Source organism: Camelus bactrianus, chromosome 19 (assembly GCF_048773025.1).
Source record: "Camelus bactrianus isolate YW-2024 breed Bactrian camel chromosome 19, ASM4877302v1, whole genome shotgun sequence".
NCBI lineage: Eukaryota > Metazoa > Chordata > Mammalia > Artiodactyla > Camelidae > Camelus > Camelus bactrianus.
Window position 1 is genome coordinate 10,594,929 of NC_133557.1, and position 13,733 is coordinate 10,608,661.

The following is a 13,733-nucleotide window of genomic DNA, read 5'->3' on the forward strand; positions in this document are numbered from 1 at the left end:
TCCATGCATATATCCTTAAAACACACACACACACACAAAGCCATACTGCATGGCTCTTGCTTTGACCTTAGAGCTTTTTTCAGATCAGATGTGCAGATCTTTATCACTCTTTTTACCCTCCTCATAATATTCAATAATATGAACAGACTATAATGCATTTAACATTTGTGAGACATTTAAGTTTGATGTTTTTGGCCACCATGAACAAAGCTGCAATTAAGAACATGGAACGGGTCCCACTTCCCACGTGTGCAAATACATCAGTAGGATAGGTTTCTGGTAGTGGCATTGGTGGGACAAAAGGGTATGTGCATTTGTAATTTTGATTGGCACGGCCACATTGCCCTCCAAAGAAGTTATGCCAGTTCATCCTCCCTGGCATAATGCCTGTTTCCTGCACTGTCTGGTTTCATTGGTTTTTCATGTAGCTCTGGGAGAAGCAACTTACCTTGGGTCTAGATACTCTGATTTCTTTTCTGGTGCTGTAGTATGCTGGATCTACACAGTCGAGGAGGTTTGGGTTCCAATCCCAACTCAACCACTAATGTATGTCTCAGTCAAGTTATTAGTCTGTCTGAACCTCAGCTTTTGCATCTGTCAAATGGAAATAATGTCTTCAGTTGAGTCTCATCTTACTTTAAAGTCAGGTCCTAAAGTATAAAGACAAAATTAATTCTCTTTCTTCCCTAATTTGTTAAACCCAAATGTGATACAACTTCATCCTACCTCATAGGGCCATTGTGAGAATTTAAGGGACTAATATTGCCATAGTACTTGGCATATCATAGACGCTTGATGTTAATAGTGTTATTATTTCACAAAATTGCAAAATCATCTTTCTGAGGCTGAGTTTCTTCAACTGTGAACCAGCAGTTGGCATGGAGCTGCCAGTTGGCAGGAGAGAGCCCCTCTTACCTCTGGAGGATCAGGCTTCTGAGGAGCAAGCCAGTGGTGTACAAGGGGAGGGTCCAAAGAACTGCCTCTTTGTGGCAGGAAAGACCCTGGCCCTCTTTGAATTCTTGTTTCTTCTTTGACTAGAAAATGAGGTCTTTGGAGTGGGTAACCCTCTAGAAAAGCCACTAGGTTTGGAGTCCCAAGTCTTGGGTGCACAGCACACCTTTAACATTAATCTAGTGTGTAATCACTGGGACTCAGTGTTCTCAACTGTAAAATGGGAATACAAATTAAACCACTGAACCACTGTGACTTGAGTCCCTCCTCCCATGGAGTTTGCTTTCTAGTAGGGGAGAAACGAATGAGGAACCAAAAAATGTATCAAGTGTGAGGATATTATATAGAGTGTCTTTCATGACCTAGCTTCAGAAGTCATACAGCATCACTTCTACCATTTTTCGTGGTCACACAGGCCAACCCTATTCAGTGTGAGAAGGGACTACAGAAAGGCATAAGTACAAGGAGGTGAGGATCACTGTGGGCCAGCTTGAGGCTGACTACCACAAGTTTTGTTTTATTTTATTTTAATTAACATACAGTAAAATGTACTTTTTTGGGGTGTATAGTTCTATGAATTTTAACATGTGTAGATTTGCGTAACCACCACCACAAACAGGATACAGAACAGTTCCATCACCTTTCAAAAAACCCTCCTGTTTCCCTTTGTAGTGACACACTCTCCCCACCCTTAACCTCTCGTAACCGCTGATCTATCACTCTAGTTTTATCTTTGAGAATGTCATATAAATGGAATCATACGTATGTCAATCTCTGAAACTGGCTTTTTTCACTCAGAATAATGCCATTGAGGCTTATCTAGGTTGTTGCAAGTATCAATAACTCATTCCTATGTATTGGTGAGCAGCATTGCTTTATATGGATGTACCACAGTTTCTTTATTGATTTATTCATTGAGGGGTTTTTTTTACAGTTGAGGGGGTGGGTAATGAATAGAGCTGCTATGGACATTTATGCACTATAATTTTTCTCCCATCCTTCTATGACTCTGATGACCTTTTTGAATTGTACCACAGATCCCATTGATCCTGTTTTGTTTTTTTTTTCCTGTTGTTCAGATTGGGTAATTTCTATTGATCACTCTTCAAGTTCACAGATTTTTTTCCTATGGCATCTCCATTCTGCTGTTAGCACATCCATGGAGTTTTTCTACTCAGTTATTACATTTTTCAGTTCAAAAATTTCCATTTGATATATTCTATTATGAAAAAGATAACAAAAGCTCAGTCTTTATCCTTACTACTTGGAGTATTTTTTTTAATTGCAGTAAAACATACATAACATAAAATTTACCATTTTAATCAAGTTTAAGTATATAATTCAAGGGCATTAAGTATATTCACATTGTTGTGCAACCATTACCACTTGTCCATCTCCAGAACTTTCCCTTCTTTCCAAACTAAAACCCATTAAATACTAACTCCTCATTCTCTCCTTGGAGTATTTTTGTATCAGTCGCTTTAAGATTTTTCAGATCATTCCATCATCTTGGTGTTGGCATCTTTTCATTGTCTTTTCCCATGCAAGTTGAGATTTTTTTGCTTCTTTGTGTGGTGAGTAATTTGTCCTGGACATTTTGAATATTATATTATGAGCTCCGGGTTTCACTTAAATCCCATGAAGAATATTGATATTTCTGTCTTAGCAAAATAGGCAATTGGCAAAGTGCATTCAGCTCCACTGCCCTCTGTGGGTTTTGTCAATGTCAATCTGGTTTTCAAACTCTCTGAGATGCCGTGTGCATCTGCTCTGTGTGCATGTCACTCACAGGCCAGTCCGGAACTCAGGCGGTGGCCTAGCTCATGATTCAGTTCTCAAAGTCTATAGTAAGCTATTTAGGTTAGATTCACTAATATGCAGCTAACGGGTGAGCCTGAAGTCCATAAATCACTTTATAGGGTCGCTTTCCCAAACTTCTCCCTCACTGCTCTTTCCCTGGACTCGCTGGGGCTTTATATATCCAACTCTGAGGCTCGTTTCTCATAACTGCACCCAAGTGTGGGGCAAATCAGTAGGGGTTCATCCTGACATCTCAGAACCACAGCTCCTCCAGTTAGAGAGGGTCCCCCTCCTTATAGCCTCAAGCACCTGTAGGCACCTGCCACCACCTCCGCCATCATGGATGGCCTGGGGACTAGGACATGAAAAAACAGAGAAAAGAAAGGAAGTAGGAATCTCCACTAGTCTGCGTGTTAGGAGAGCTCTTTCCCGTTTCTGGAGCCAGAACTGGAGGGTTTCCCCTGACACGCCCTAGTCATGCTGATGTCCACGTCTAGGTTTGGGGCTGCATTGAGACAGCCCAGGGAATACCAGAGGAAGAAAAGAAATGTGAACTCACTGCCATGTTGGTAGCACTTTGATTGCTGGTGTGCTACCATTGACGTTTCAGAGCTCTCAGCCAGCTGCTCGATGCCATCTGTTCAGGGTTTGCAGCTGAATTCAGCAGCAGAGGCAGGGTGGAGACTGCTTACTCCAGCTTGGCAGAACTGGAAGCACTACCTCAGGTTTTTTATCAGTCCACCTGGCTGTTGAGTGGACAGTGGACTGACGGGGGCCAGGCTGGAAGCAAAGACGCATATGAGGATGTCTGAGAAAGCTTCACAGAGATGGCTTCTGCCTTGAGTCTTAAAGATAGAAGTGGCTATTTTCAGAGGGGTGGGTTGAGGGCAGAGCATTCAGGGTAGAGATCAGTATGAGTGATATCTTGGGGGTATAAGAGCAGATGGGGAAGTCTGGGGTGACGGTACAGGCTGGGGCAGGATGAAGGGTGAGTGCCCTCAGAGAGAAGGGACTAGGCTGGGACTACATGTTGGGAGGTGTAGTGGTTGATTTCTGATTTCAATGGGTTGAAGAAAAAGGCCAGATAATGTTTTCCACTGGTGTGCAAGGAGGGGAACCCCCCCGCCCCCAGACGTGAGACAGGATGTGGGGATGCTTGTGGGTGACTGAGGCCTTGGCAGGGAAAGGTGGCATCTAGGCAGAAAAGGCCCAGTTCCTGTGCAGAGAAGGGCACGATTTTACAGCTGCTGAAAGGGAATGCCATCCTGCTACAGCCTTTTTGGGTCAGATGTTCTTTAAGAGGGGCTGAGAAGATATCTGCCTCTTTATCCAGATAATAAATCTTCCGTTTCCCAAGGACTTTCTGTAAATTAGTTGGAGGTGGTGGGAGAGAATGGAGAAGTGACCAAGAGATTTTGCTGTATTCTTTTTTATATTTTTAAAGAATTTGAATTTCACGTACAGGTTATCTGTTGGTGCAAATAAATGACCCTAAAACTCAGCAGCTGAAAACAACAAATGTTTATTACCTCACACAGTTTCTGAGAGTCAGGAATCTGGAATCAGCTAAGCTGAGTGGTTCTGGCTCAGGGTCCCTCATGAAGTTACATCTGAGGGCTTGACTGGGGCTGGAGAGTCTCCTTCCAAGATGGTGCGCTCACCTGGCTGTTGGCAGGAGGCTTCAGCTGTTCCCCATCTAGACATTTCCATAGAGCTACACTTGGTATAGCAGCTGTTTTCCCCAGAACAAGGGATCTGAGAGAAAGCAAGAGACCAAGATAGAAGCTGCGGTGCCATCAGAAGTGGCACACCAAATGACTGCCATATTCTGCTCTAACCCTGTCCTAACCTCACAAGCCATTGCTGGCTCAGTGTGGGAAGGAACTTCACAAGGATGTGAATATGTGGGGGTCATTGAGGGCCATCTTGGAAACTGCCTACCACAGCATGTGAAGGGACCGCCAATTCAACTTCTTTTATAAATTTAAAGAGATCACTGAGATATGTTATTAATAGAAAAAAAGCAAGTTACCTTTTAGTGTAAGGCCATTTAAATAAAAAAGATTAGATGTATATGTTTCTATTATACACACATATGTAAATGTGTAGAAAAAGGTCTGGAAGGATACATTTGAACTTGTTAACAGTGTTACTGCTGGGCATGGAATGAAACGTGTGAAAGGGATCTTTTTACACTGGATTTTGCTTTATGGGTGGAATCATTGGCTTGCTATGCAAATTTTCTATTGCTGGGTAGCAAACCACCCCAAACTTAGTGGCATAAAATAACAATTCTTTTATTCTGCTCACAGATTCTGTGGGATGGGGGTGTGGGCAGGGCATAGCAGAATTGGTCTGTCTCTCTTCCATGATGTCTGGGGCCTAAGGTGGGGGACTAAAATAGCTGGGGGTGACTGCCTTTGTGGTACCTGGGCTTGTATGACTGGGATGTTGGATTCAGGTAAGGCCATTGACTGGAACACCTACAAATAGCCTCTCACCATGGCTTGGTCTTCTTCACAGCATGGAAGCTGTGTTCCAGGAGGGAGTGTCCCAGGAGGAAGCATTTGGAGAGAGGATATTCCAGGAGAACCAGGAAAAGATGCGTGTCTCTTTATGACCCAATCTTGGAAGTCGCAAAGCATCACTTCTACCCCCCCTTGTTGGTTAAATCAACAACAAGCCTACTGAGGTTCAAGGAAAGAGGACATAGATTCCTCCTCTTTATGGGAGAAAAGTTAACAAATCTGAAGCCATTTTTTTGTTTGTTTTGTTTGTTTTTTGTTTTAAGGCAATAGTTTATAGTAAGAGTGTTATGCAGCAATAGATATACAGACTCTTTGTGAAAATTCCACGATTTCTCCAAATCCAAGAACACTTGACAGAAAAGCAACACCTTATCTTTTTCCATTATCTTCTCAATAAATTTTTGAAAGCTAGGATTTTAACATGGTATTTTAAGAGCATGACAAGAGAGTTCATGAGATGGGCTGATTGCCAAAAAATTTTTCTCAACAGAGACTCACATTATAGCCTCCAGAGGCATTTTATTATTATTATCAGTCTCTTTCCACCTCTGTCAAGTACGCACTGCTCTTTTATAAGGCAAGGATACAGAATAAAGGAGAAAGTTCTTTGATGTTTAATGAAGCCATTTTTTTAAACTGCCACAATTAGTTACATGATTTTAAAAATCTATTTAAATAATGGGGAATAAAACATTAAGGCTCCCTTTCCTGAGACAGTAGGTTGGGACCACTGGACATGTGCTAACAGCTGCTGTAGCCCAGACTCCTAGACTCCCAGGTCCTTTATCTCCTTGAGCCCAAGCATCTCAGGGAAACTGAGATAGCTTGGCAGTTACAACGTATAATTCTTTTTTTTTTTTCTTTTCGATATCTGGAACCAAGCCCTTTATGTAAATATTTATGTCTGGATTTATTTGTTCCCCGTGCCTTTCCAAAAAAAGATTTGAGGAAGCTTACCAGAATACATACAGCATAATCATATGATTAAAAATATATAAATAGATCAAAAACCAAGATGAAGGGAAAAGAAAGATTGAAACAGTAAGTTGAGACCAGAGGGGAAGTTAGTTCTTAACAGCATATACTGAAAAGTCTTAAGTAAATATTTGACATTGCAGGGCTGGAGGGGTTAGGTACATTATCGGATTCCGTTCCCCAAATAGCTCTTTTTTTTTTAAATTGAAGTATAGTCAGTTTACAATGTTGTATCAATTTCTGATCCCAACTAGCTCTTGAAATCCCTTTCCAACACCCATACCAAGCAGCCAGCTAGCCTCAGGTTGCACATCTCTAGTGATGGGGAGCTCATTATATTGCAAGGAAATTGCACCTATCAGAAAGCATGGACCCAGGAGTCACAAACTCAAATGCTTCCAATGGTCAGGCTAGCAGTGAAAATAAATGAGGTAGGTCCACGAGGGACCGGTGAGCATCTGACAAAACGGAATGCACACATCCTGTTTAAGGGGGGCAATTGCTACTTTCCCCAGCTAATTATTATGTGGGAACCCAGACCCAGTATAGCCAAGTCTTTGGATATTTCAAGAGAAGCTGAAAATCCCAGTTGATATGAGAAACCTCCTAGTTTTTAAATGTTGGCAATTAATTCTCTGTTTTGGAAAACATAGAGTAAGCCAAATAGACAGCTAAAGGCAGAGGCTGCCCACAGCGCACCAGTTTGTGGGCCCAGAAAACCCCAAAGGCACGGGCTCTGAGGTTGGGTCAGAACAGGCTGACTCTGGCTCTGCCACTTATTCACTGGGGAATGGCTTGAGGCCTCAGCTGTCATCTGTAAAATGGAGAGAATAATCGTTCCCACCTCAAAAAGACATGGATATGTGAAAAGACAGGCTGTAGGGTACTTACCCCAGTGCCTGGCATAGGGGAGCACCGAACAAATGCAGGTTATTACTTATAAATTCTTTTATAAGAAATAATAAATATTTATAAATACACAGTGCTAAATATAAGCCATACATAAATAGACTGTTATGAGGGCCTCTCTCGGGCTTCCATGCGCTGATCCCAGCTTTGCCTATGAAAGAAACTTTTGATAAGAGTGGTTGGTACATTCTGAGTTCAGGGGACTTTGTTTTTCATCGTTAGCCACACAGTTCACATTTTCCTCTTTGGTGCCAGAACATACAGCATTTTCCTTTGTACAAGGCTGAGACAAAACTCAGTTGAGAGAGGAAGTTTGCAGGGCGCTACTTTGGGGCGGGGGCTGATGATGGAGTTGGACAGGGATCTGTCTTATGGGTGTGGAGAGAAGGATCGAGGGAGAGGGCATTCCAGGTGGGAAGAACTCCTGGAACAAAGTCAGAGAGGCTGGTGAGCTCACGGAGAGACTCCATATGGCCAGAGAGAAATAGGAAACACAGCTGGCAGTGAGGTTGTCCCATGTTTATGGGAGGAGCCTCCAAGCTATTCCCCTTGGGGAATCGGGAGTTCTGGGCTGGACAGAGTGGCAGATGTAGGGACAGGGATAAACGAAGATCATTCCTGCTTGTCAGTCAATGATGTGCTTAACGTGTTTCTCTAGGCCTCATCTCAAATCAGTTATTAGTTTGTGTCTCCTCTCCACTCGTCTGGGAGCTATGGGGGAGGAGGAAATAAGGATACATTTCAGTCTTGCTGCCCTAGAGACATGCCCAATATTTGCAGAAGCCTGGAGAGAAGTGAAGGGATGAACTGGGGCCACCTGGCTGTGGACAGAGGAATGAGTGTGTGCTCTGGGTTCAAGTGACAAATATGTAATCTTGGCCAGTTTTTCCATCTGTAAGGTGGGGATGATAATAGTACCTTCACAAAAGATGATTGTAAGGATTGATGTACTTGACTTGCTGTAAATGCTCTATAAATGTCCTTCAGCTCTCCTGTGGCCTTTCCCCTGGTCTCCTAACCCTAGGACACCACCTTGTACCTGTGGATTATCTGTATCCCTCTCCAGCCTATGTGCTCCCTCCCTTTTCATCCCCTGATCCCACTTTCCTACTGGTTACAAATGTGCCTTTGAATTTCTTTACTTCTGATGCTCCTTGGGAAAAGCCAAAAGATCACACATAGCTCATAGATACCAGAGTTGGGTCTCGAATCCAGGTCTGACTGCCTCTCAAGTTCACAAACTTTGATACTACACTGCTCTTGTACCTGATCCTCGCTGGCTGTGAGCAATCAAGTGTCTTGCCAAAGGCCCCACAGCCATCACTGGCAGAGCTGAGATCCAAACCTAGATCTGCCTGGCTCCAAACCTGTGACCCCTTCTTACCCCAACTCCCCAGTCCTCATATGGAATCTTCAGTTGCCGTTTAGAATAATCACCGTGCTTCTTCCGTATGGCCATTAAGTAATGAAGCATTTCACTACAGCATTTCATTATCAACTCTCCCGCAGGAATTCTTTGAGGTCATCCAGCAGGAGTCACCCCCAATTTGTGGATGAAGAAACTGAGGCTCAGAGAGGGAAAGCAGCTTATCCAAATTCATACAGGACTGGTTTATCGAAGATGCCCCATGCTTCCAGAGTCCTAGCTCTGTGCAAACGCCATGCCTTCACCATCCTCAGGTGTCTTGTTGCTCCTAAAGCAATGCCCCACCTACAATTGTTTCAGTAAGTGTTTCCATTGTATGTTTATACCGTATTTTGTTTATTCATTCATCCATCCATGGACATTTAGGTTGCTTCCATCTTTTGGCTATTGTGAATACTGCTATGAACACAGGTATACAAATATTTCTTCGAGACCCTGCTTTCAGTTCTTTTGGGTAAATACCCAGGAGTTAAATTACTAGATCACATGTTAATTCTATTTTTAATTTTTTGAGGAACTCAGTACTATTTTCCACAGTGGATGGAGCATTTTATTTTCCCACCAACAGTATATAAGGGTTCCATTTCTCCACATCTTTACCATACTTGTTATTTTCTTTAATTTGGGTTTTTAAAATACATTAGGGTGGGGAATGAGGTAATTAGCTTTATTTATTTATTTTAATGAAGGTACTGGGGATTGAACCTAGAACCTCGTGCATGCTAAGCACACACTCTACCGTTGAGCTGTACCCTTCCCCCTAATTTGTGGTTTTGATTTGCATTTCTCTAATGATTAGTGACATTGAACATCTTTCATGTGCCTGTCAGTCATTTGTACATCTTCTTTGGAGAAATGTCTATTCAGGTCCTTTGCCCAATTTTTAATTGGGCTGTTTGCTTTTTGTTATTGAGTTGTAGAAGTTCTTTATGTATTCTGGACATTAAGCCATTAAGATATATTATTTGCAAATATTTTCTGTAGGTTTCCTTTTTCATTCTGTTGATTGCCTAAGAGACTGTTTTTTGGTGACCACCATAGAGCATTAAAAGTTTTCCTAATGGATATAGATATCCTACTTTTCCTCTCATTGTATTTTCATGAGCATTCCCACATATCATTAGATGCTCTTCAAAAAAACATTTTCAATGGCAACATAATATTCATTCTTACTGACACATTTTAGTTTATCCATTGATTCCCCTGATGTTGGACATAATAGTTCCCTATTGTAAGTGAAGCTGGGATAAACCTGCTTGCATCTTAATCTTTGCTAGTATCTCTCATTATTTTCTTGGAATGGATTCCTAGAAGTGGTGTGGGCTGACTCAAATGGTTCTTAGTCATCATGTTAATTTTCCTTACAATTTGTGCCAATTCCACCCCATCAGCAGTAGGATGAAAGTGCTCTTCTTTCCTTTCTTACCAACACTGAGTATTATGCTTTACAAACCTGCTAGTTTGAAAAGTGAGCAATGACAATATATGGTTTTAAATACATGTGGTGTGTGCTGCTCTGTGCCATCCATTGTGCTAAGCACAGAGGATACAAGTGAGACAAAACCCAGTCGTACTGTATAGCCCATTCAACAGCTTGTAATAACTTACTATGAAAAAGAACATAAATGTATAACTGACTCACTATGCTCTACACCAGAAACTAACATAGTTCAATAAAAACAAAACAAAACCCAGTCCTGAGACTTTGATTCTGGTCCTGATTCTGTCACCAGGCTTCTATGCCTTCCTTCTGGCTCTGAGACTTTAACCATCCTTGTTGTTTCTTCAGCCCCCACCATTTATAGTTTCTTACAGGTCAGAAAGCGGTGTCCCATCCATTCTCTGGGTGAATTCTTACAGCAACCCTGCAGGGGGCATTTAGGGAAATGAAGTCCAGAAAGGTGAACTCACTTGCCCAAGGTCATACAGCCACTTAAGTGCCTGAGGAGGAAGCAATTAGCAGCCAACTTCTGTCTGGCTTTCATCCGAAAACATCAAGATGTGAATTTAGAAGGCATTAGCTTGATTCCCAGCCCTTAGAGCCACTCTCAGATCCCAGAGTCTCATCTGTACTGAACCTGGGCACTCAGCCAAGCAAGAAGCATCAAGTATGTCTCAGGTGCTTGTCCTCAGTCCACACTCAGTGTCTTGTTTTTTCCTGAAAGGGGCTCTGGGATGCCACCTCCTTGCATTCTAATAAATCATTCCCTTTGCAGTCTTTTTTTTTCCTCATTGAGGTATACTTAATGTAACATTATCTTAATTTCAGTTATACAATATAATGATTCTACATTTGTATATACTGCAAAATAATGATCCAGTAACATCTGTCACCATATTTAGTTACAAAAAATTTTTTTCTTGTGATGAAAACTTTCAAGATCCACTCTCCTAACTACTTTCAAATTTGCAAGGCAGAACTATTAACTATCGTCACCATGTTATGTGTTACACTGCTGTGACTTATTCATTTTATAACTGGAAATTTGTACCTTTTAACCCCCTTCACTCATTTCATCTGCCCCCCCCACCCCTGCCTCAGGCAACTACCAATCTATTCTCTATATCTATGAGCTCGTTTTCTTGTTTATTTGTTCATTTTGGTTTGTTGTTTGTTTTAGAATCCACATATAGGGGAGATTATGCAATAGTTATCTTTTTCTGTCTGACTTATTTCTCTTACCTTTGCAGTCTTTTTATACAACCACTTTTCCACCCTCTTCCCTAATTGGTATTAATTTTCCAAGAAGAGCAAACTCTTCTAACCGGTAGGACTCCTTACATTGCAACTATTGTTTTCCTGGAGGACACCATGACTCTCACCCAATAAAAGAGGGAAAGAGATTCACCATTTATGGAGCACCTACTAAATGCCAGGCACTGTCCGCCCCCCTCCCGCCCCCCCCCACCCTGTGTCTCAGTTAATCCTCACAATTAACCTGAGCAGTAGCATTAATAGCCCCATTTTGCAGACGAGGAAACTGAGACCCAGTGAGATAATGAGACTTGCACTGGGTCACTCAGCTATCTGGTGAGGGGGTGGAGCTGAGATTCAAACCTAAGACCATGGGGACCCCACAGTCATGCTTGTCATGTTTCACAGCCCAAAGCTGTGCTGTCCATTATGGTAGCCACTAGCCACACGTGGCCATGTAAACTTAAGTTAATTCAAGTTGAATAAATAAAATTCAGTTTTTCAGTAGTACCAGCCACATCTCAATGGCTAGTGGCTACTGTATTGGACACCACAGATAAGAAACATTTCCATCACTGTGGAAAGATCTGTTGGATAGCACTGCTCTAGAATGTTGGAGAAAAAAGGAGGCATGGGGAGACAGCCATCTGTCATTTGTCAGCCCTGTGGGGAGTCCATCAGAATTATTTTCCCTGGATGAGATCACAATAAAATTGTCCATGTGTTTCTGGGCTGTGTTTTATCTTTCTCCTGGTTTAGAAGGAGACTGCAAGCTGGCTCCACTCAGTCCCACCCATGACAGGTGCCAGCAGATTCCTTCCCTCACTCCCTTCCTGCCCCAAACTCCAAGGTACCCAGTGCCCTCCTCTGTCATGGGGGATTTGTGGTGCCCCTAGCCATTAAAATGGGATGTCTTCACAGGACAAGTCATATGGGGACTGAGCAAAATTTCATGATACAGTGGGCTTTGTTCCAGCTGGGTGGTGGTCACTGGGTGACCTGCTGGCTGCTGGGGAGAGGTGTCCTCACTGGGTGACAATGAGGAGGAGGACTGATGGAGCTCCTTGGCAAAGGAAAGTCTGGTTATAATGGGATATTTGTTTTCCCCTGCCTGAGAACAGAACTCCTTTCTTATGTCAAGGAATTCTCATTGTGTAAATGAAGGCAGAGTCTTCTCCCACCACAGAAGCCAATAAGTCAGATGTTTGCCTTTATAGCTTCCATTGCGGGTATGAAATGGGCATGTGATCAAGACTTGACCAGAGTTTGGGTTACAAAGAAGCTGGGACTGCGGAGAGTCCTCTTGGGGAGGGTAGGTGAGAATAGTGTTGAGACAGTGCCCATGGCCAGATGTCTGTGGTGAAAGCTGGGCATCCAGTGTCCTCATTAGACTGGCTCAGTAGTACCTAGTCTCACGTGACTGGGTCTCCCTCATTCCTGGCCATTTCTAGAAACTTCCTGATGATTCTTGAACTTCCCATTACCCTTTTAATAAATTCTGTTTCTACTATCATCAGTCAGATGATAGCTGGTTAGTATCGCTTACACAATGGTGCTCACTGGAATTAGACCAGATCATTTCTAGGCTGGAGTTTGCTCTGGGGGATGCTGGGTGGGGAGCAGGGGTCTCTGCTGTGGTCCACGTGATCTCGCCATATCGGGACCCCTTGTCCCAGCCCCACTGACCTCTTTCCCCCTGTTGCAGTCTCACCATTTCCTCTCCCTCAAACTCAGCAAATCTCCAGAATTGGGAGGTTGGAAACCCCGCTCTGACTTGTCAAGGCTTTTTCTATACCCTGAGTCCCCTCTCCAGGGTTTTGGAACTCAGAAAGTCCTTTCCCTATTTTTTTTTGCTGAAATAGCTCTTTCTTGAGCAATGTATGTCTCAAAGTCAAAGTTGGGTGGAAAAGGGGTCACAGTGTGAAAAGGAAATGGAAATATACTAGTATCTAGATTTGTTTTTAATGTTTTTTTATGGGGGTAGGTAATTAGGTTTATTTATTTAATAGAGGTACTGGGAATTGAACCCAGCAATTCATGCATGTTAAGCATACACTCTACCAATGAGCTATACCCTCCTCCCCCATACTGGTAATATATCAGAATATTATCCCATATGCTAGGATGACCAACCATCCCAGTTTGCCTAGCCGGAGGTTTTCTTGGAAGATGTGACTTTTGGTGCTAAAACAAGGAAAGTTTTGTGTAAACAAAGATGAGTTAGTCACCCTACACTTTAGTATTACTACTGCTACTACTAATCCTATTTTGCTATACAGTTTTATACATCTTACTAAAGAGAGAATCAAGACCAGAGCCTCATCAACAGGGCCTTATCAAAGTTTTTCTCTTCCTGATAAGAGAAAAAATTCTCAAGATTATTTTAATTTTCATTTCCTTTAATATGAGTGGGCAGAGCATCTTTTCATGTCTAAAAGCCATGTTTTCT

General features: G+C 42.4%; 1 protein-coding gene across 3 annotated transcripts in view; it reads left to right on the plus strand.

Moving 5' to 3' along the window:
• Positions 1-5,897, plus strand: part of POFUT1 (protein O-fucosyltransferase 1) — a 32,522-nt gene extending 26,625 nt beyond the window's left edge. For all 3 annotated transcript variants that reach the window (XR_012500594.1, XR_012500595.1, XR_012500596.1), the window contains one exon: positions 5,275-5,897. The gene's annotated coding sequence lies outside the window, so the exon portion shown is untranslated. The remainder of the gene's footprint in view (positions 1-5,274) is intronic.
• Positions 5,898-13,733: the final 7,836 nt, after the last annotated feature.